The following is a 23128-nucleotide window of genomic DNA, read 5'->3' on the forward strand; positions in this document are numbered from 1 at the left end:
TGCTTCAGCGAAAGCGAAAAACAGTGGCATAGAAAATTGCACGCTTTCTTTCAGTGCTGAAGGTTGCATGTGTTGAGAATTTTTCATGCAATGTGCTTGACGCATGCTGAACACTTATTTTAGGGGTGTTACAGAATCACAGAATCACAGAATTTCTAGGTTGGAAGAGACCTCAAGATCATCGAGTCCAACCTCTGACCTAACGCTAACAGTCCCCACTAAACCATATCCCTAAGCTCTTTCGGTAAAGAAGTTCTTCCTAAGATCCAACCTAAATCTCCCCTGGCTCAACTTAAGCCCATTCCCCCTCGTCCTGTCACCAGGCACGTGGGAGAACAGGCCAACCCCCACCTCGCTACAGCCTCCTTTGAGGTACCTGCAGAGAGCAATAAGGTCACCCCTGAGCCTCCTTTTCTCCAGGCTGAACAAGCCCAGCTCCCTCAGCCGCTCCTCGTAGGACTTGTTCTCCAGGCCCCTCACCAGCTTCGTCGCCCTTCTCTGCACCCGCTCAAGCACCTCGATGTCCTTCTTGTAGCGAGGGGCCCAAAACTGAACACAGTACTCGAGGTGCGGCCTCACCAGAGCCGAGTACAGGGGGACGATCACCTCCCTAGCCCTGCTGGTCACACTGTTCCTGATACAAGCCAGGATGCCGTTGGCCTTCTTGGCCACCTGAGCACACTGCTGGCTCATATTCAGCCGACTATCCACCATCACTCCCAGGTCCTTCTGTGCCTGGCAGCTCTCCAACCACTCATCTCCCAGCCTGTAGCTCTGCTTGGGGTTATTGCACCCCAGGTGGAGGACCTGGCACTTGGCCTTATTAAACTTCATGCAGTTGACCTCAGCCCATCGGTGCAGCCAATCCAGATCCTCCTGCAGAGCTTTCCTACCCTCAAGCAGATCGACACATGCGCATAGCTTGGTGTCATCTGCAAACTTACTGAGGGTGCACTCAATGCCCTCGTCCAGATCATCGACGAAGATATTAAAGAGGACCGGCCCCAGCACCGAGCCCTGGGGGACGCCACTAGTGACTGGCCTCCAACTGGACTTGACTCCATTCACCACGACTCTTTGGGCCCAGCTATCCAGCCAGTTTCTAACCCAACGAAGCGTGCGCCAGTCCAAGCCAAGAGCAGCCAGTTTCTTGAGGAGAATGCTGTGGGAGACGGTGTCAAAAGCCTTGCTGAAGTCAAGGTAGACCACATCCACAGCCTTTCCCTCATCCACCCAGCGCGTCACTTTGTCATAGAAGGAGAAATGCCTTTAGCTTCAGTTACATGCCTTTAGCTTCAGTTCAGCTCTACCTACAAACCTGATTTTAGAAATAACCATTTAAGGGTATTTTTCCCTGTTGGTTTGTTTTTCAGAAGGACCTAACTACTTTCGTCATGTTAAGCAAAATAGTAACAATAGTAATCCTGAAACAAGATCATGCAGTGAAGGCCTAGCAGAAAACCACAGGGATGTGGAGCAGAACCAGTCCCTTTTTCCAGTGTTAATAGCCAGGTTTCCCCCATTAAGTGAGATTTTATAAATAGGGATACCTGTACCTTGGAGCACATCTTTTGGGTTTGCTTCATTGAAGGCTCAACAAATGAGTCAGAGTAAGATTTACCAGCATGGTGTTATGTTATCCCCTCCTCTGTCTTAGCTTTCATTGCCTAAAGGCCTGTGCGAGTCACGGTGTTGTGTTTTGTAGGAGACATTGCGGTTTTGTACTCTGCTTCATTGCGAACCAGAACGATATCAAAAATTTGCAAGGAAGTTTATTTTTTAGGGAAAAAAATGGAGTTCAGCAATTTTTGAGGCACTGTAGACTGTAAAATCGTGTACGTATTTTATGAAATTTTCCCAAACTGTTGAAAAGGGATTGGAGTGTTCTTTTCCAAAACAAGCTAAAATGAAATGCATTGGCCAGAGTTTTAAAATGCAAGATCTCCACCTTCCTGTAGAAACTCTGGGTTTGGATGAAATCCAGCAGAAAGACCTGCTGCACTGCTGCTTCTCACCATGGCCAATCGCTGTGCTTGTTATTTGGCAAGCCCAAGGAATTACCCCTAGAGGTGACGTGGGGTTCAGATGTGTATTTTTGGATGTGCTTTCTGGGAGCTAGTGGGTTTAAAGGGTTTAAATCCCCAAGATCAGTGTACTTCTGCAGTGTGATAAGAGCATGCTAGAAAAGAGCTCTTTTGCATCACTGAGCTGCTCTTTTTTGCCCTTCCACTTGCATTGTATTTGGTCTGGAGCCCTGCTGGGAGCTGTAGCACAGAGAGCTGCGACAGCGACAGATGAGCTTTACGGCACCTCGGCCACAAACCTTGCTGATGCTTACAGCCAGTTGTAGCATAAAGCTCATCTGACAGCTCAGCTTGAACAGAAGCACAGGGGTTAGCAAGGTCTGATCCTCATTCCTCCTCCAGCATTGGAGGAGATGGGTTGCAAAGCCAGGTGTGCTGCTCTCCCAGTGCATCGATGTACATGTATACACACACACATATATATACATGTGCCCGAAAGAAGTTCTTCAGTGCTCTTATTTGAGCAGAAACATTCTTTCTTCCTGCTTTGCTGGGGGAGTGGAAACAGCTCTCCTGTGTTGTCACAGAAAGTCTGTGTCTATCCAGTGACGGGGAGAAGGAAACCCTTGTCTAAAAGACTTGGTTTTTCTCTTGTCCATGAATTGTCTTATTAATTTTTGTGAGCCTGTGTGCGGGCTGATGCATGAGGAAGAAATATCCATTGGACAATAATTAGTGGCTGATACTTATAGAACATTTATTTTGACTTTTTGCTTTGCGTGGCCTCATCTTCAAAGAGGAGCAAGCTGTTATTCCTCCTCTTGTCCTGTTGTCATTGTGTGATGCTATTGCTTTCTCGCCCTTCCAGACAGTGCTGCTGCCCATCTGTGCTTCAGATGCTGCATGTAAGAGCTCAGGCACTTGAGCACTGGGAAGACTCACTTCTGGGAAGCCAGCAGTCAGGTGCGAGGTGCTAACACAGTAACTGCAAGCAGCAGAAAGGCTTTGCTTGTGCCCAGGAAGCACTGAGCGCCTTTTAGCTACCTGGTGGGACTGTCATTTGTCACCTTCTGGCACATCCCACCCACCCACCTGCCTCCACGCAGACAGGGTGGGGATGTCAGACCTCATTTCTAGTGCTTCTCTCACTTTTCCCAAAAATACACATTTCTTACTTTGGCCTCTGCATGGTGCAGAGATGCATCTTTGCTGGTGGCTGATTTATAGGCATACGCAAGCTGCACACCACAGTGTTGGTGTGCACAGGTACACTAATTCAGCTTAAAATCGTCAGTTCCTTTCTTGCTGAAACTCTCGTGTTGCTGATGTGTTTTGTTCACTGACAGAATTTGGTGTAGTGCTTTGGGCTGTGATATGTGGGAAGTGAGCATTCTCCCCCTCCCCCCAATCCTTAAATCCCGCTGAACCTAGGATTTCTGCAGAAAGTCCCATCTTTCTGGAGAACATACACTCTTTTCCAGTGTCATGTCACCATGTGAAAATTTGGGACGTTTCCAGGAAAACAAGGTTTCCAAGGCTTGGAAGTGAGGACAGAGCTACTTCAGTATGTGTTAGGAAGCTGAGGTTTGTGTGCATGCTCTCAGACACCTGGTCTTGGCAGAAACTTGATGGGGGCTCTCTGGAGAAACCCAGTGGCGATTCCTCAGCTCTTGCCAACCTTCTGCATCCCGGCGGTGCTGCCTCTCTCCAGCCCTGTGTGCTGGGAGCACCCGCTGGGCAGGCTCTGGTGTGCAGTGTGACACGGCATGCATTTTCATCAGCTGTGCCGCTGCGGAGCTGCTTCAAATGGCTTTAGGGAAACAAAGAAGCTGTGTAAAACATGCTCCATGTTCCAGGTAGCGCTGTCTGCTTGAAACGTTCCCACTTTGGGAGACTGCCTGCCTAATTTTGGGGTGAGCAAATGGGTTTTCTTTAAGTTTGTTTTTGCTCATGCTTTCCAATTGATTTTCCAGCAGAGCCCTCACCCCCACCCCTGTCCCCTTCTCCCAGAGGAAGTCTGTGGGCGAACAGCCCCCAGGCATGTGTATCCAGAGCTGGCAGATGAGCAGGAGGGCTTGATTTTAGGGATGTTTACTTCCACCTGCATTGAATACATTTGTTCACCAAGGAAATCAAATAAACCAAAGAAGCCATAGAACAGCATCTAAATATAGAGTGCATCCGCAGAGAGAAAGAAATCAAATCCCCTACCCGTACAGTAATCAAGTATTTGCACAGAAATATATCACAGCAATTCTGTTTGTCTGCACTGTGCCAAGCACCATCACAGTTCTGTATGTTTGAGGCAGATTAAAAAACAGAAAAATTAAGCTCCTTATATGAACTAGGTGAAGTGTTTATTCTTGGGAAATCCAGAGAAAGCCTTCAGAAATGTTGATCTTATTCTGCCACCAATTCTTTTGGCTTAGAGTAGAAACAATAGTTTTGTGGTTACTCAGAAATAAACAACCAAACAAAAAAACCTCCAGGAAAAGGTTGGTCTTTATAATAAGAACTAGTAATCATTTTTGCAGCTTGGCATACAGTGTCATGTGATGCTTTTAAAAGAAATTTTTTTAAAAAGGAGTATCTTCATGTCTTTGGTGGCCTTGCAAGCAAAGAGCCTTCTGTGCCTTATGAACAGTAAGTGGAGGTTGTGTTCACACCAGCTCTGTGTGGAAGGGCAGAGTTTGCCTTCCTTGTTACAGTATTCCTTTTGTCCATTTGAACAACTGACAAAATACTGTGAGAAACATGACTTTTTGAAAAGCAGGTGGAGATGGGAGCTTGCGAACTAGTTTTCTCAAGGTCTGGGTGCTCAGGGGTTTCTGGCCGTAGCTGGTGTCTTGTGCACATCTCAGAGGTCCTAGAAGCCTTCTTCCCACCAGGGTTTTTGAAACCATCTGGATTTCTAGTTCAGGATGGGTTTGCAGCTGAAGGCATCACAGCTCTTAGGGTGCCTAAGGAAGGGGAACCTACGAGGGACTAGACATGGAGGTCAAATATAAATCTGTATTAATTTTTCCCAGGTTATGAAGAAAGCCTGTTTTTCTTCCCTTTTCACCCTAGGGGAGAGCAGAAACCAAAGTACATCATGCAGGAGCAGGTTGCTTTTCTTGGTGGAAGGAGAAGGGTCTGGGTGAAGGGGGAGCGTTCTCTTTCCTCTGAGCTGTTGGGGTGAGGCTGTAGCAAGACCGCGCTCTCCTCCTGTCCAGGGCTCACCTGCTTTTCTTTTCTGTAGTATTTACTGTCTGCCCTCTGACTTCCCCCCTCCATTTGCCATCCCCTTCTGGACCTGCCTGCTCGTTCCTTTAAATCCAAGGGAATCCAGAGCAAGCATTGCTCTGTCCTCACTGACAAAAATAAAGGCTATTGCAGATGTTACCTCAAGATGTGTAATCTGCACAAATGTACCTATGTTTCTTTCATCTCTGCTTCAGTTTTAGTAGTATCTTAGTGCTGTTGTGCCTATGCTGAAGGAAGCTGCTGTCATCTCCGTGTGTCTGTCCTGCCTCTGTTGATAATGCTCCTGCCAGCCTGCGTGCAGGAGTTGTTTGCAGTCATTCTGGTCCTTGAACATAAGGCAATGAGACAGCTGAAACGACACACTTCATTAGCGGCTGGTATTTGTTGATTCCTCAGAAGCTGTTCTCTGAAGAGTTTTGCACTGTTTTATTTGTGTCAGCAAAAAAGCTTGTGGAGAAAAACTTTTTACTCTGCTGGTTTCCACTGGTTTGTCTCCATTTGGGTTAATTAGCTGGCTGAATGGGCAGGTTTTGGAAAATCACCTTTTAAGTAGAACACAGCTTGGTTTTGTCCACTGTGAACCCCTGAGAAAGTGTACCATCTCTCTGAGACGGGGTTTGCATCAGATCTGCAAGAGTCTTCCAGATGGTTTGGACATCCCCGTTACTTACGAGGATATCACATGTTCCTCATGCCTGGGGATATAACCTGGTGGCCGTAAACCTCTCTTTTGGCGCCTACCTTTTATGACATTTCCCTGTTCCCTAAGAAGTTGGTGTCATTTCAAAGGCTGGCCAGAATGTCCCATCTCCTTCCCTCCTGCCTTTCACCATCCCCTGTGGTTACAGGGATAGACCGAGGTTGCATGCTTTTGGGAACAGGAATTTAATATAAAACAAGCTATAAAAAATAAATTTCTGTTGTGTGTTGTGTAAAGCGCATTTTCTGTAACAAAAGTCACAGCTTTTACCCTGTCTTCCTTTTTCATGAGCATGTGGGTAGCAAGAGTGGCAGAAATCTGTCATTATGTCACTCTTTCTGACCTCCTAGATCCAGCACTGACAAATATTTTTTCCATTTCTGCTGCTTTGCTCCTGTTTTTAAGTATATTAAGCAGGAATATTACATCCTTAGCTTCTGTCTGAAGGTTAAGAAAAATAAACCCTAAGAGGAGCATGAGGAGAATTCACTTCTCCTGCTGCAAAATAGTTTTGTAGTTCTGCCATTGCCTTTCTGAAAACAGAAGAGGTGACATGTCTGGGGCCAGCAATGGCAATTCAGACCCAGCCTACGGCCGGAGCAGCAGGAAACATCACTTTTGTCCAGGGCACACAGAGCAGATGTCTGCTGAAGGTGTGCAAGATCAGTCATTTGCCACGGGCCCCTGAAATCCAAGGAATTGTCCTCATTCAATTGGGTGAGGATTGTGCTGATACCACTGCGACCTGCTTCTTGAGTGTTGCTTTTCTACTTGTCTAAGATTGATGTTTAGCAAAGCAAAGCAAATGGAGTGAAAAGCAGGAGAGCCGACCCCTCAAATGAAGTGGTTTTGATGTTAAGGTCTGTGGGCTCTTTTTCTTGCCGCCTCTATTCACGTTTCATTTGATAGATTATTTCTATTCTCAATGTTGAAATTTCTTTATTTAAAGTATGTTCTTGTAAACTTCAAATATATGTGCCAGACAGGCGTTGGAATGTATTTTTACAAGAAGTAGGCTAAAAATGAATTCAGATATGGTAGTCATAAAAAGAAATGACAGGTTGGATTACAAATGAATCAGGAATATATAATTTATTAACGGGCTGAATCAGCAGCGTCTGTGTGCAGTATATTCTTCAGCAGCATTTTGGCTATATACTTGTATAAAATCATATATACATCCATACTATAGCCACGTAAGTGCAGGTGCAGCTTTTTAAGTTAACTGCTATACAAAATTATTGTAGTTATTTATACATTAACTACCTAATACAACCATATAGTTATTTGATCCTCTTGACAAAGGAAAATGCTCTTTGTGTAATCATCTGGAGATGGTAGCATATGGCACTTTCTGTTCCTTTCAGATAAATGGATCATCCCCTTATTCCTGCAGGAGCTTTTGTCATAGGTGCTGTGTAGCCTGGAAAAAACAAACCCAGTCAGCTCAGATCCTTTTATTTTACAGAGCTGATTTCCTGAAGTGTCGGTGCAAAGATTTTTCTTCTTTTCATCTGTTCTCTTGAAAAACTATGGTAGCTAAACCTTTGTCTTATTTTCTTTTTGCCTGCAAATCAGTAATGCTTTTTTTTTTTTTTTTTTTTGCTTTTTTTTTTTTTTTTTTTGCTTTTTTTTTTTTTTTTAACTGTCTGGATTTCTTTCCTTGCACTTGTAGACAAAGAACCAAGAAGAAAACAGATCTTGGTAAGAATTCAATCCAAAATTTAGCTACAGTACATCAATTGTTGCAAGATAAATCCTCTCCATACCTATTAAAAACAACCAGCAAACAAAAAGATATGTTACTATAGGGTCCTTTTGTATCTTTAGGGATGTTCCCGGCAAGTTTTCTGATATAGAGAATTGTCTTTTATGTCATAGTTTCAAATTAGGAAATACATTTTACTTTTGTCTTAGCAAATTCAGTGTCAAAATGGTACAAAAATGTGAAGAGAACTGCACGTGATCGCAGCTTTGGATGCATTGTAGGTTTTAATTCAGGGTAGTGCATGCTTTTGATTCAACAGATACCCAATGAAAGCTGTAAAAAGCTTTTCTGGTAAATGTTTTGCAACAAATACTTGAAGATCAGAAATACCCATCTTACTTCTGTGTAATTGTAACCTTACTAGGCAAAGTTGAGAAATTTGATGCGTTTCCAATATTGTCTCTCTAATTAAATCAATGGAATGAACCGTCTTTCTTTTTCTTGTGAGTATAAGCTGGACAAAACAGTAACAGTTAATCAGAAGGCCAGAAATACTAATTAGATACTGTGGGGCAAGCTGATCCAACTCATGTCCAGAGCAAAGAAGACACCAACAGGGTCTGTGGGTGGTTATCAGTAGCTTCTTGTGGCCGTATTTCTCCTGCTGGCCTGATGTTTTGTATGCGCTCTCGTGGAGGCCACCGTGATGATTCAGTGACATGTTTGTATTGAAAAGCAGTGTCAGTTTACTACTTTTTGACAGGTTTGATCGCTTTTTTTTCCTTTCAGTACCAAGTGACTACCACGAAGCAGTAGGATTCGTGGTGGGCACCCCCTAGTCTTGCAGAAACCTTGTGCCTGCTCGGCCCATGTGCAGCTGTGCTTTCTCCATCACCAGTAGCTTGCACATCATGCTCCCAAAACGCATTTAGATATTTTAAAAGCATCCTAAGTCAACTTCTGATGGGTCAGATGGTTTTTTAACTCGAGCAGTTAAAGCTGCTGATGAGGCGTTTTTCTCCTCTGATGCAGCAAGGAGGGGCTGCTTGCTGTACCAAGCAAAGATGTAATGGGATCAGCAAATGCAACCTCTGGAAAACTCTGGTTTTGGGGGCAATTTTGTTGTTTGTTCACTTTGTTCCCCCTCTGTTTTCAACCAGAATAATTTGAAAACATCACTAAGAAACACTCTGGCACTTGTGATTAAAGCAGAGTATAAATTTGTAGTAGATTGTTGTGGCCCTTTGAAAATTCCTCAGTGATTTGTTTTTAAATCATTACAGATCTATGAGTTAAAAAAGAGGTAAAATCCAAACATGGTAGTAAGGTTAATATGATGCTAACAGAAAGGATAGATTTTTGGTGAGATCGCATTTTCCAAACTCTCTCTGAGCAGTTAATTTCTTCCTGCCATCACAGGGAGAAGGGAGTATTGGTTTCGGCTGCACTCCAAGTGTAGTTCCTGGGACAACTTTTCTTTTCCTCTAACAGGGTGCAGTATTGCCTGCTGTGTTTTGGTAAATGAGTCAAAACTGCTCTCATTAGCAATATAATCTGCTGTCAGTATCTGATGGGTTTTGCATGTAATCCCTGCTGCCATTGGCCGTAGGTGTTGGTGTGAGCAAGTCCCAGTCAAAGTCACTTAGTGCTTCCATGGTGGGACACACAGCATTTCTGGGCTATAAAAACCGTCATGTTTTTCCCTGTGCAACTCATCAGGCGCAGATGGAAAGTTTTCTTCTTACATGAAGCTTGATAAAGCTGTTGTTGCAGTTATTTAAAGGGCATCAACCTGACATACAATAAATAATTTGGACTAGTCAGTACAGTTTTCACAAGAAGATGGTGAGATTGCACACTTAATTATAATTGCAGCACGAGAAGTCCAAGTGATGTAAAGTAAGAGATTGTATTGTTTTGTTACTGTTGAAATGTTCTCTTTATAGAAGGTAGAGAACATCACATTTTGCATTCTTTGCTTTGAGTCACTTTGCTTCCATAGCATAGTATATCCAGAAACAAACCTCAAACATTTGTTATAATTTTAGTAGGCTATTAAGCATTCTGTATTTAAAATAGCATGAATGGAAATTATTGAATTAAAGCACTTTTTCATACTGACCTTATCATTAAAATAAAGGCTTCTACTTCTTTTTCCTGATGAAAATTAAAACTTTCACTTTTTTTCTTTTGATCTGGAATTCAATTTCTCCTAGATTATTTTTCAGCAAATTACATTTTTTTCCCCACTCAACTCTGTATGAAGACTTGGGTCTGCCTTTCTAGAACATTAAAATACTGTCCTGGGGGAGAAATCTTGAATTTGGGGGATTTAGCCAGTACTTGGCTATTGCTTAAAACATCTAAGTGTGTTTCAGGTAAGGGAGGTGTGATGTTGCATGAAGATTTTGATTTTTAATTATATGATGTCAAGGTGAAGCTGAGCTGGCTGTACGCCAGTTGTTGTTGTTGTTTTGGGGGGGATTGTGTACTTTGCAAGTGTCAGGGATGGGGTACAATATTTTGAATATCCCTTCTCAGATTAACAAGGAATTAAACATTTAATGGCAATGATATGTCTCAGTAGAAGTCACAGAATAATTAAGTCTAATCATTACATCCACACACCACTTGGAACCCAAGGAGTCCCATTCCCTTACCAGATGCTTTCTACACTGTTTTTGTTAACAGCATTCATTAAGCTCTCTGTTTGCAGAAGTGGCAGAGTGGTGTGCATTGACTGGGGTCTGAATGTTCCTTTAAGCGGTGCCCTCCGGAAAAAGCTGGCTTGTGGATCCCCAAGTTGAAGCGTGGGAGCTGGAATTTGATAGGAACTGTTTGGTCGAGCTTTTCGTGGTGTGTTTTAGGATGTAATATAAAAGTTTCCAAATGAAACTAATCACAACTTCCTGATGAACCCTGACAGTGTGAATAAGCGATGCAGCCGGCTTCTCAGGAAGAAAATGAGAGCATTACTTTGGAGCAATGGATGCACATGACCGTGAAAGAGCACGTGTTCCTTTCCAGTTGTGTAAATAACAGGTACCAAAGCCCCCCTTCCTTTTGTTTTTCGTGGCTGGAGCTTGACAACTGAATCTTCCTAGGGGCTTTGTGACTGGACCCTATGAGGACCAACATATCTGAATACTCTGAGAAGAGAGAGGCAGGAGTGAATTCATGACGGCTCCTTGTGGCCGATACTGTAGGTTTCATCTCCGTTGAGCATCCTCTTCTGGCTAATTTGCTGCCATTACACATCTCATTGCAGCGTGGTGCCCTCAGGCTGCTGTTTGCATTTAGCTGGTGATCTGGGTGGTAGAGGAGAAATGGGCTGTGTCCTGTCTGGAGGGGATTGCCGTGTCCCCCTAAGGGCTCCAGGAAAACAAAAAGTCAGTGTTCTCTTGCCTCCCAGCACAGCTGGGCAGGGTGCAGTTTCAGAGTAGTGCTGAATCCAACAAGTGTCAGACCTGGGGCGAAGAAGAGCTCTCTGAATTGTAACAGCAGCGTGTTTTCTTAATAAAGCATAGCAGCGGAGCAGGAAGCCCAAATATTCTTGTTCTAATATTTCTTTTTAAACAACACTGTTCTTCATCTCCATGCCGTTCAAAGCTGGTGTTTGGTGGAGCATTACAGGACAGTGTCTGTTGCCAGTTTAATGTTGCCATCTGCAAAAAATTGAAAACAAAACAAAACAAAAACATGAATTTGCGCCTCTGCAAATCTTGTGTTGAAATCTTGTGCTGAAATCTTGGGCAAGCAACAGATTCTGCAGAGTTTCACTTGTTCTTTTTTTTAAGAATTAATTGGAAGTCACAATCTCTGCTGAGAGCTGAAACATGATTTGGTTCTAATTATGATTTCCCCCCTTCATTTTGCTGTTTAACAGCCTTCGCTGTTTTTACCCATTACTGTTAAGTGGCTTTGAAACACGTCTTTCCCACCTTCATTTACAAAGATCATTTTGCTCAACTAGTAAGGTGTCTATGATTTATTTTTAACAGCCCGAATCTGATTCTTAGCTATCGTTTTGAAGCATTTTGTGTTTTGCTGTGCTTTCCCAAACTCATGCAAGCACTTGACAAAAAAAAAAAAAAAAAAAAAAAAAAAAAAGATCATAGCTTTGTAGGTAGTAACACATAGCAACTGTTTCCAGATTGTTTGATACGACCAAAGCACTGCTGTTAATTTTAGTCCAAGTATGTTCCTTGTTAACTACTTTCTTTCTTCTGCTAGGGAACATAGAAAGTGTTAGCTTATTGCAAAATAGTAATTTTAAATTACCTCTCAAAGGTAAAGCTACTGAAGACAGTCTGGTGCTGGTGCTACACCTGTTTGGAGCCCACCGGTCATGGCATTGCTCAGTTACACTGCTGTGCTTGAGGTTAGGGTCCAACGCTGGCTTACGCTCAGGGAGCACAACTGAAAATTAGATGTCGGCTCCTACCATGGCTTGTCTTCAGCTGGTCAAATACAGAGAGGCATTTTTCACCCCACTGGGTTGTAAAAATACACTAAAACATGTAGCTTTAGCATCTTCATAGCATCTTCATGGAGCACCGGAGCACATAAGAGTTTAACTGTTGTGCCTTGGAAATGTCTCTTGTTGCGCACCAAACGCTGTGATGTTACTCTCATTGCGGCTAAAAGTCTGTCCACAGCGAGCCAGGAGGTTTTGCTTTTCAGACAGGAGAGATCAGTGAAGGTTCTTCATGGTACAGCTTGGTGAGCTCAGCTCTCCAAGGTGAGCATCTCATTAACATCCATGTGCTCATCTCATTGGCTGGCCACAGCTTTGCCTTGTCCATACAAGAGTACTGAAGGCTTTTGCTGCTGGTTCCTACTGATGTGTTTCCATCTCAATACACATAAGGAAAAGAAATCGGATAGTTTTCTCTTCCTACATATTTGGCAGTTGTTGATACAAACTGTTTATCCAGTTCTGCAGACAGGAATTGCTGGAGCAACTTTTTACTTCCTTGGCCGTGAGAAAACTAAGAAACTTTTCCCAAAGAGGACTGGGGTGTTTTGGGTTTGTGCCACAGGGACATCTACCTGCAGAAGTTCCTGCTGATTTTTGTTGTAGGGGATTGCTGCAGCACCTGGGGACATGGAAGGGGTTTGGCTGCAATGTCCTGCAGCAGCTGTGGTGTTGAGATGTGTTTCTGGCTGCTGGCCCCCACCTTTGCTCATGAAGGCTTTTGGCAGCCTCTTGGAGAACCTGAGAAAAACCTGACCAAGATATTGCAAAATAAACAAAGCAAATTTCAGAATTGCCCTTTAGTCCTATTTGTTTTTATTATCAAGCTCATTTAGGGATATACATAACAAAGCAACAAAGCTTATACAAGCCAGATTCTAAAAAAAAACAACAACCCACACCTCCTGGAAAGCTTACACAGTTATGTGAGTGTTTCAGTGTAGGTGGAAGAAGGTCTGGACTTAAATATGTAATTAGTTAAAGAAGAAAAATGATTATTTCTGGCAAGAGGTACACAGTGGGCTTATTTCAAGGTATCTTTACTTGAGAACTAACAATGCTATTTTTAGTTGCTTTTAAAGTGAATGCAATGATCAGTTTAATTGGAAATGGATTTTTTCCATCTGCTCTTCAAAAGGAGCAAGTGTGGTCTGGGGCAGGAAAATGGCAGTGTTGGCAGTGGGTTGGTTTGTATACAGCCTCTGCAGCGTTGTCCTGGGTTTGACATGGAGCATGAATTGTATAAGTGGGGACATTGTGTTTGTGCTTCTTTGCTTTATTCCCCATCCATGAGAGGCCGCCTGATGCTAGAAAACACTTTGTGTTTACATGAAGAAGACTCGTGGTTTCTGAACGTGGCAGGGTCTCCCCAGCAAAGGCGAGGAAGCTGTGCTGCTGCTGAGAGTGAGGTTTGAGCATCTCTGTCCCAACAGCGTCAGCTGTGCTGATAGCTTTACGGTACAATAGCTGATATTGGATGTGACTGGTAACCTAATGTGACGCAACGTTGCAAGAATTATACCGTACGTGGGTGCTGTGGAGGTAAGTCATGCAAAGCTCTCTGAAAGGAGCACATATGAAAAACTCTTGTGCCTTCTTTACCAAAAGGGTTGTTAGACATTGGAACAGGCTGCCCAGGGAAGTGGTGGAGTCACCATCCCTGGAAGTCTTTAAAAGATGTTTAGATGTAGAGCTTAGGGATATGGTTTAGTGGGGACTGTTAGCGTTAGGTCAGAGGTTGGACTTGATGATCTTGAGGTCTCTTCCAACCTAGAAATTCTGTGATTCTGTGATTCTGTGATTCTCAGCTGCACCAAGCAGTCGCTGCAGAGCTTTGCCACTGCCACAGCTCCCGCTCTAGCTCTGTCTTGCATGTGCACTTCAGCACCACGGGCTTCATATCCACACGTAAATCCATCCAAGGCATGCAGCACTCCCTGCTCCTCATGGCCCTTCCCTGGCTTCAGGTGGCTGGCCCCAAGCGATTAAATCCAGGGGTCTGTTCCCAAGCACTCAGTGCAAACCAGGCAGCAGTAATGGAGTAAATATGCTCGGGACTCCTGAGCTATAAATGCTGGGGAGTGAGTTGAGAAGTGCCTGGGAGATGCATGGACAGAAGTTTGTGATCCCAGAGTGGCCTCTGTAAAAGCCACAGACATTGAAGGGGGGTTGGTTTATTTGTTTTATAAGCTGTCGTAAGTTAAGACGCAGGAGAATAGCAGAAGACATATAAAGACATCTCAAGGCAATGGTTTAGATGGAATTGTTGCAGGCAGTCTTTAAGTTGCTTCACGGCCTGAAATACGATGTCCCAGCAAGACAAAATAGTATTTTTAGAGTTTTCCAAATGTTCAGTACCAGGAAAATAACCTTTTTTTTGTGTGTGTGTGTGTGTCTATGAGAACAGAAATAATAGCAGCATGTGAAAAGCATTTAATGTGAAATTCTAGCTTGAATCACAGCAGAGTCCTGCTCAAGAAAGCAGGCATTTTTAACTGTTTTGCTTCATTTGTTTAAAAAGCCTTCAGACAGTGAAGCTTCCCTTTGGGAAATATTTTCCCTTCTTTCTCTTCTATTCTTCTTAACAAACACATCACTTTGGGTTGGTTTGCCCTGTGGTACTCATGGTCAATGTCTTGGCAGCAATGAAAGGCTTTTGGTGCAGTGTGGTGTTTAGAAGAGGAGCAGGAGTTTGGTGGAGAAGGTTTTATTTAACAAAAACATGCTCATCTGAAATGTAATAGGGAACACCTGGTGATACAGCTATTACCCTCTAAAATGGCATCATGGTCTGTAATGGAGCTGCTCTGGCAGGTCCATTGTTAAGATGACTGAGTAATTAGGTCTTTAAAATATGTCTAGCTCTTCTGGATCTTCTTTCCAAAGCTGTGTTTTTGGGTAACTCAGTTGTTCCAGCCTTTCTGGCCACAGGGAAGTGCATTATGCCTGTGCGTGGATGTCTGGGAGACACGGTGAGTGTCTGTAGTCTGCAACTTCAGTTACGTGGGTTTTAATTAACAGTGCTGCTTGGGGAAGGCTTTTTTTCCTGCACATATCTTCAGGAGGAAACAGGGTGAGTTTTAATGTGTGTGGAAGACTTTCTTACACTTTCTTGGGCACCTGTGGCTGATGAGGACATTTCTACAGACGGTGTCCACTGCTGGTGACCGTATTTAGTCCCTAAAAGCACAAATGGAGTAGGAAATGCTGAACAGCTTTAGCAATTACCAGTTCTGAACCAGCCAAGAAATGCAAGTTAACACCATCTATATTTCAAAAACTGGCAGGGGACCTTTAGTGAGGCTCTCCTCTAATCCTGCGAGCAGCTCTTCCCAGCAGTGCTGCTGGTGCCCAGCTGCTGCAGGGCCAAACTTGAAGGGACAAAAGCAGTTTGCTGATTTACAAATGGCACGCCCTGCAGAGCATGGGGTGCTGGGACAGCGCCATCTCCTTCGCTCATGTGAGGAGTTGTGCCTCCTGGGTTTGCTGCGTAGTGGCTGGCGTACATGCGAGTTGTACCAATGGTGGGAAATGCCAGTGCTCCCTGCTATAAAACATCCTACTGGGCCACCCGGGTTATTTGTCACATTAGCAAAACACATCATAGCAAACTGATTTCAGCAGAAAAAGCTAGGGCTTAAGTTATGTGAGGCTCAGCAGCACCAGGGAATCTGGCTTTGCTTCTCCACCTCTCCTCCTTTTGAGCAGCAAAAGGCAGGTTGTTGCAGACATTGATGTTAGCTGGATTTTTTTTTTTTTTTATGGTAATGTCCAGGCTTTGCACTATTTATCTAAAATATAGTCTAAAAGCAAGGAGGAGAGACTGCCTATTTCTTATCAAGAGGGTGGGTTTGGGTATCTTAATTTCCCAAACCTTCAGCATGGCTGATTTAATGCCTTGCCAGCACTGCTGGAGGATGTCAGGAGATATATAAGGGGAAAAAATGATTTTTTAGCGGCACTTAGGCTCTGGGAGATGCATTGCAAGTGTCATTGTTCTTTTCTTCTTTTCTGTCACTCTTTGCCTCCATAAGAATCCCATTTTTTGTGGATGGGGCAGGACAGATGAGTTGTTATTCCCCTCAGGCCCGCACTGATGGGACTGTCTCAAACCAAATGCAGTCCTTGGTGCAGGTGGCATGTGCCGTGCACTGTGAGCATCACAGAGGAGCTCCAAGGTCTCACATTTTTGTTCTTTTAGAAGTTGTGTTATCAAAGAGAATCATTTTCTGTTGTTTGTATGATATCTATCACTTGATCTCTTTGTTTCCTAAGGAAGGTGTCTTGTCACTGCGTGCAGGGAACATCAAAGCTCAGGACTGACACTTGCCAGCCAAACCCAGTGGTATTGTAGTCAAGTTTTTCCCCCAATGTGACTTTTCTTTTCCCTCTTCAAAGAGCAAATGGATGTCCTCCATCACAATTAATTTCATTTTAGATCACAACTAAGAAAGAGTAATTACAACACCTTTTGATGAAGCCTGGAGTGTTTGCTTCCTCTGGCTGGCTAAGAGTCATTGCAATGAAACAGTGGCTGGAGACAGGTGAAAACTCCCCAGTGCAATCGAAAAAATCTGATAGGCCTTCATTTCACCTTCTGTAGCATATGTGTCTAGCAAGTCAAAGTCCTTTGCACTTGGAGTCACTTCCAACAGCGATACAGAGATTTTGGAAGAAGCCTGGCACATCACAAGTGTCTGTACGGAACTGTATGCAGCACTGCAGTACTGTTCTCATGGGATTCTCACTGGTTAAATGCCTGGCCCCTACAGTTACGGGAGTGCCCTGTAAATTGTATGGCTTGTGTGACTTGGTCTCTGATTTCATTGACCTAAGGTGATGAGGCTGCAGCTGGAGCTGGCAGCCACAGGCAGACTGGAGTGTCTGAGGCGTGGTGGGAAGAAGAGCAGGGGACTGCTGCCTGTGGTGTCAGCACAGCAAAGCAGGAGGCTCCTTTCAGCACTTTTTTTTTCCAACGGATTGTTGGAAGCTCCTTCGTGAGCCCCTTGGGAGAGCAATGGGTGAAATGCTAGGTAAGGGTTGTAGAAGTTATTGCATACCTTTCAAGGAGGAAGAAAGGTGTTTCTTTATGTGCTGGGTAATCTACAGAAGGCTTGTGAAGGCCCTATATATCCCCAGGGAAACAAAAAGACAGGTACAGCTGTCCAATGAGCTGATGGAATAAATTAAAAGGAGTGTCCTAGGAGAGATCTGAAAAGGGAAGAGGTGGCTTGGGTGATGCTGAGCTTGGGTGATGCTGAGCTTTTATGTGAGCATAAAAAAAATCTGGAGGATTGAAAAAGTAGGTATCTAACACTCAGAATAAGTAATTCTATGAAGTGCTGTCTTTCAACACACTTGATGACAGTTTTCTCTTTCATTTAACTTCTGAAATGCTTTTCTGTGGCAGTTATCTGTACAGAGGGACAGTCAGCTGGTAACTCCCGTTGTGATGTACTGCTTTAGCCCATGTTTAAATTAATAGCAGCCCGTTCCTACACCTTAATTACATTTTAAACCATTATTAACATCCACCAATGAGAAACATCTCTTCAGCATTGAAGTTGCCTTAAATTGCTGCTGGACAGCTGTCTGGTTGCTAGAGGAGGGATCCTTTCTGAATCGAGACATGGTTTTGATATACTTTAAAATGTGACAATACACAGGCATGAAAATTTGATGTTTCATTTTGTTTTTCTTGCATATAGAACATTAACTTATAGTGAGTGTTTTGGTTGCTCTGGTTCTAGCAGTCAAGCAATTTTTGACACAACCTGCTGGGACGCTACTTTTTGTGCCAATTTCAACCACTACAATTCCTTCTGTAAACAGTTTGTAACCAGCGTGTGATAAATCAGATAAGGAAGAACCTGCCAGGTTTTAGTATCTTCTCCCATTTTCTGCTCAGAGGTGACTGATACCCTTTCCTTTCCTTATTTTTCCCCTTTACTCTGCTGTCCCTCGGTAAATTACTATAACCCAATTTGGGGCTTTATTGAATCACAGCCTTTTAAGGAACTGGGTAAGCCAGGTGTTAAGACATATACTTTGGGTTGCATTGTAAAGCTTATAGATGTCTGGGGAAAAAGAGAGCTGAGCTGTGGTGAATAATGTTTTTCTTTGCTTTAGCAGCTAGTAAAACTGCATGGAAAATGATTTGGCAAAAGGGCACAGGGGAGGGCAAGGTTCCTAGCAAAAAAGTCTTTCTTGAGTTCTTCCTCACCTGTTTTGATGCTAATATGAAATAGGATTCCTCCGTCCTCAGGAGATGTCCCAAACTTGCCTACTCTCTGGAGTATAACAGCTCCAGTAAATGAGTCTCAGAAATTTCATTGCTGGTGCAGTGTGTTCTTCACCTTTGGGCTTCAGCGTCTGCCATCCGTCACTACATTTTGCTCCGATTAGAGCTTCTCATAAAAAAGAGGGGGAAAATGCACTAATGAAAAAAAAAAACCAAAAACTTTTATTGCTATTAATCAAGTATATTAAGTCAGAAACAATTCAGAAGATGCTGTATTGTTTACACAGGGGCAGCCTGACACAGAGCACCTTGCAGCAAGACATCAGCCAGGTGAGAGAACAACTACAGAACCTGATTGCTCATTAAGCCTAGCCCTAAAATGTTTTATCACTGCCAGCCAGCCCTGAAGTACAGGGGCAGAGAAGTGCCGATGGAGCAGCATGTGGGGCCAGCCCCGCTCCAGCAGCAAAGGTAGCATTGTCCATCTCATGCGTGCATGCACACGTGTGTGCAATTGTCTTCTGGTGCCCGGGTGCCTTTTTTCCCTATAGCAAATTCCGGCCAGCGCTCCAGAGCCAATGCAGTTCCTTCCTTCAGCTGTTTCCCAGGCAACTGACACACAAACCAGCGAGAAACTGCAAAATGCCCCTCTGCAGAAGGCTGGAAGGAGCTCAGTGACTGGGATGCAAGTGAGGATGCTGATATAAGTGGTTGCGCAGGCAGGGCTCTGCTGACGCACCCACATCCCTTTGGAAATCCCCTCTGGCCAGAGCGAGGGGCGGTGAGTCTGCACCTGCTCCTGTCCTGCCAGACGAGTTTGCGAACTGCAGAGCTGGTTTCACTTGGCATGGGGAACATGCATGTGTGTGAGTCTGTTTAAGGTACAGGAAAAAACAGTTCTGACCACTAGAAGCTGGAGGTGCAACATCTGGCAGTTGCCTCTCTGGAGCATGGCTCTTGTAAAGTGGCTAACGCAAACCTCTGTCAGCTTATGGTGAGAGCAGTCTCATGAAGGAGCACAGCCGCCATGCCCACAGTTTGGCAGGAGACGTTTCTCCTTTCTCCCTTAGCCTTCTGCTGTAACTGCAGCAAGGTGGCCGTGTGAGTTTGGGATGTCAGCCATGGCCCCAGTGATGCCATGGTAGGCAAATCAGGATCTGTAAAACCACCAAACTTTTTGCATCCAGTCAAAAATTTGCAGGGGCAACTCAACTTTGGGGATTTGGGCTTGAATCTGAACACTCTCATACTCTGCGCCTTGCAAAAAATAAAAGGTTTTAGATGAGAGAATTTGGTTCAAGCTCAATTTAAGTTCAAAGCAGTAAGTGGGAGTTGCACATGCAATAAAATTTTGTGAATATCAGATGCATACATTTAACAAGGAATCCTTTAATAACTTATTCCATATGTCCTAAAGGAAATACACCTATTTCTCCGTAAGTTTTTTTGTTTGTTTGTTTGTTTTTTCCTGCTTAAGTTGTAAGTAGATTGAATGCAGCACCTGTAGTATATTTAACACTAAGTAAAAGTGTTGTACCAGATCAGACAAACAGATGTGATGGATAGAAATGGCTTATTGATGTGGGTGCTTCCAACTGCATGTCAAAACGGTGGGAACCCTTCTAAGGTGATCTCGGCTCAAGCTTGGGATATTGAAGAGAAGACAGTTGCATCTTCATTGCTGTTGCTGCCTTTCTCTAGGTTAATCTCTCTGCTGTAGCTGGCTCATTCTTGGCCATTGGCTCAACATAACTCCGTGTACAGCATCCGTTTTACTAGGCTCTGGTGAAGAAAACATCTTTTCCCTTCTGAATTCGTAGTCTCTCTGTGGTCCATGACCTTATTCTCTGTGTGAAGCCCATCTGCAGATTGAGTAAAACTGGTCTTTCTAATGTACTCTAGACGAAGACAAAAGGTCATTAAAACATACTGAGTGTCACTTAAAACATTTCATTTGATATAGTCAAGTTAAGATGTTTGATATATTGCCAGCCATAGCTGTACAGGAAAGAAGCTGAAAGCTGTTGCTTTTTTCAGCTATAGTTGAATCTGTTGGTTTTAAGTCTTGTGGTTTTGAAGACGCCTGGGTTACAAGAATCTCTGTGTAATGGCAGCATCTGAAGAAGCCTGTGTTCGTACTGCAGTAATAAAAGCAGACGGTGAGGCTGACTTCTGTCTGAAAGAATGAGTAATTTTCAGTTAATTTGAAGACTTCTGTATTTTCTGTTTCCTTTGTTATGTTTTGAGGTTGGAGTCCTTTTTTTGTGAGGCTCTAGGCATTGCTGACAGCTTTTAGGTGGAATGTCAGGCTGCCACTGTCCCCTCTTAGACACAGGAGCAACACAGTGATGGACACATTTATCAGCAGCAAAAGAATAGCTGCTTTTACCTTACTGGGTCTTCCTTTGCTTTCTAAGGCACGTGTCTCCGTGGGAGCTGCAGTGTTAACAATGGTTTTAAGTGCAGCACGGCAGGTTAGTACTTGGTCTTCAAAGAGACAGATTTCAAACTTAAACACCTATGAAAGCATCATCTTGTCACGGGAACAGCGTGTGTCCTGAAGCACGAAGTGGCTGTATGAGCTCATTATTGTGGAGTCCCCCGTTAGACTGTTTGAAGTTCAAGGTGGTGGCTGTGGCTTTGAAGCACACAGGTGAAGGACTGCGTGAGCGAAGCCTGAGGTCAGCAGATATGGCTGTGCAAACCATCAAGCTGCTGCGTTCACAGCTTATGTTAAGTCAGTGCAGTTGGGTTCGTGCTGTCTCTAGCAGGGAGGTTTTGTCTGTGGTTTGCAGACCACATCCAGCTGCCTTTTTGGGGACAGCATTGTCACATGTATTTATTCTTCTGCTTAGGTTGCTTTAATTTTAGTAAAAGATTACCTCCTTATATCTTCTGTTTGGATGTTCTAGAAAAATACTGGTCATCACTGTGATCATACGAACGTTTGTTGAAGCTGAAGAGAAATAAATAAAAATCAGGGAATTGTTAATGATGTGCTGAGCTAAAGTGACTTGTATTAGAAAAAACAACAACTTATTCTGTTTGATCAACACATCAATATATTCATCAAGTGAAACCAATTTGGAAGTTTAGCATTTCTATTTTCCACTTCTCTTCAAAGAGCAAAGAAAGGAGGAAGAGTTACTCTGAATGATCTGGTTGTCCCTCACAAGTCGGCTTTATTGCTAATTTCTATAGGGACATACCTAGAAATGAAGCCCTTGATCTCCCTTTTGGCTTCTGGGGCAGATTCTCCTCCCAGTGTAAACCAGGCTCCCCCTCTGATCCATTTAGTCTCGCAGGAGAAGAAGGGCACCCACCAAGCCTACTCCTTGTCATCCTGGGTTATTCCAGTTTGCTGTGACCTGCGCTTCCTTACTCCATAAAATAAACCATGTTCTGCATGACTGTTTTCCGAGAGCAAACCCAGTCTAGACCGGGGTGAGTATGTTTTCTTTATCTTCTCCTCTCTTCATTTCGGTCCCTTAATTAGCATTTTATTCCATACCTTTGTATGCGGGGGCTTGGCTTCAGCCTGTGTGTCTCCTCTGTAGTGCTCTAAAAATGCCTCGCCTGTACTACCAGGAAAAAAAAAAGAAATGGGCTCCTTCCCGCTAGGGTCATAACCAGTCTTATTTTGTGAGTCCTGTCCAAATATTGAGCAAGCTGTTGTGGCTGAGGTTGAGGCCGAGGCGGTTACTTTGAGTGACACCTCCTCCATCCCCAGACTCCGCTGCCCTTCTGTTGGAATCCTGTGCAAGGAGCAGCAAATACAAGTTTTCTGACAGTAAATCTCACTGGTTTTGGCAGGCCCATGCAGCACAGACACGGAGCAAGGCTCTCAGCAGTTGTGGCTTTCAACTTTTGTGATTTGCAGGCACCTAAGATTTTCTCTAAGAGCTTTTACTACGACCTTCGCCTGCCAACAGCAGGCTTGCTTCTCTTGGTCCCCTTCCATGGACTGATTCCCTGAGGAGCCATGGTCCATGGAGCTACAAAATGGTATTCATTTCTGGTAGTGTTTTACTGTCAGAGTAAACTTTTAGCTGTCCCTTTATTTATGGCACCTGCCTCATACACTGAGCTTTCTCTCTTTACAAGTCTCATCAATCTCTGAAAGTGCCATCACCCAATTTATCTATGAGGACATACCCTCCACTGTTTCTTTGCTTTTTGCTTTAAATTTCTTTTAAAGATGTGTTTACAAGATGTAGGGCATTAGTATGTGCACAAGATGCACATTTAGATGCATTTAGATGTGCACAAGTCAATGGGGCCGGATGGGATCCACCCAAGGGTACTGAGAGAACTGGCAGAGGAGCTGTCCAAGCCACTGTCCATCATTTATCAGCAGTCCTGGCTATCGGGGGAGGTCCCAGTTGACTGGCGGCTAGCAAATGTGACACCCATCTACAAGAAGGGCTGGAGGGCAGACCCGGGAAACTACAGGCCTGTCAGTTTGACCTCAGTGCCAGGGAAGCTCATGGAGCAGATCCTCCTGAGAGTCATCACGCAGCACTTGCAGGGCAAGCAGGCGATCAGGCCCAGTCAGCATGGGTTTATGAAAGGCAGGTCCTGCTTGACGAACCTGATCTCCTTCTATGACAAAGTGACGCGCTGGGTGGACGAGGGAAAGGCTGTGGATGTGGTCTACCTTGACTTCAGCAAGGCTTTTGACACCGTCTCCCACAGCATTCTCCTCAAGAAACTGGCTGCTCTTGGCTTGGAC

At 44.0% G+C, this 23128-nt stretch overlaps 1 protein-coding gene across 5 annotated transcripts in view; it reads left to right on the forward strand.

Annotated features, from left to right (window-relative positions):
* Positions 1 to 23128, forward strand: part of PRKG1 (protein kinase cGMP-dependent 1) — a 467251-nt gene that overhangs the window by 113890 nt on the left and 330233 nt on the right. The window contains exon 1 of one of the 5 annotated variants that reach the window (XM_082764360.1): positions 10671 to 10720. The exons of the other annotated variants lie outside the window; for them this stretch is intronic. The gene's annotated coding sequence lies outside the window, so the exon portion shown is untranslated. Of the gene's footprint in view, positions 1 to 10670; positions 10721 to 23128 lie in introns of those variants that run through there. 5 annotated transcript variants of the gene reach the window in all.

The sequence above is a fragment of the Aythya marila genome, assembly GCF_965140915.1.
Source record: "Aythya marila genome assembly, chromosome: 7".
Taxonomy (NCBI): domain Eukaryota; kingdom Metazoa; phylum Chordata; class Aves; order Anseriformes; family Anatidae; genus Aythya; species Aythya marila.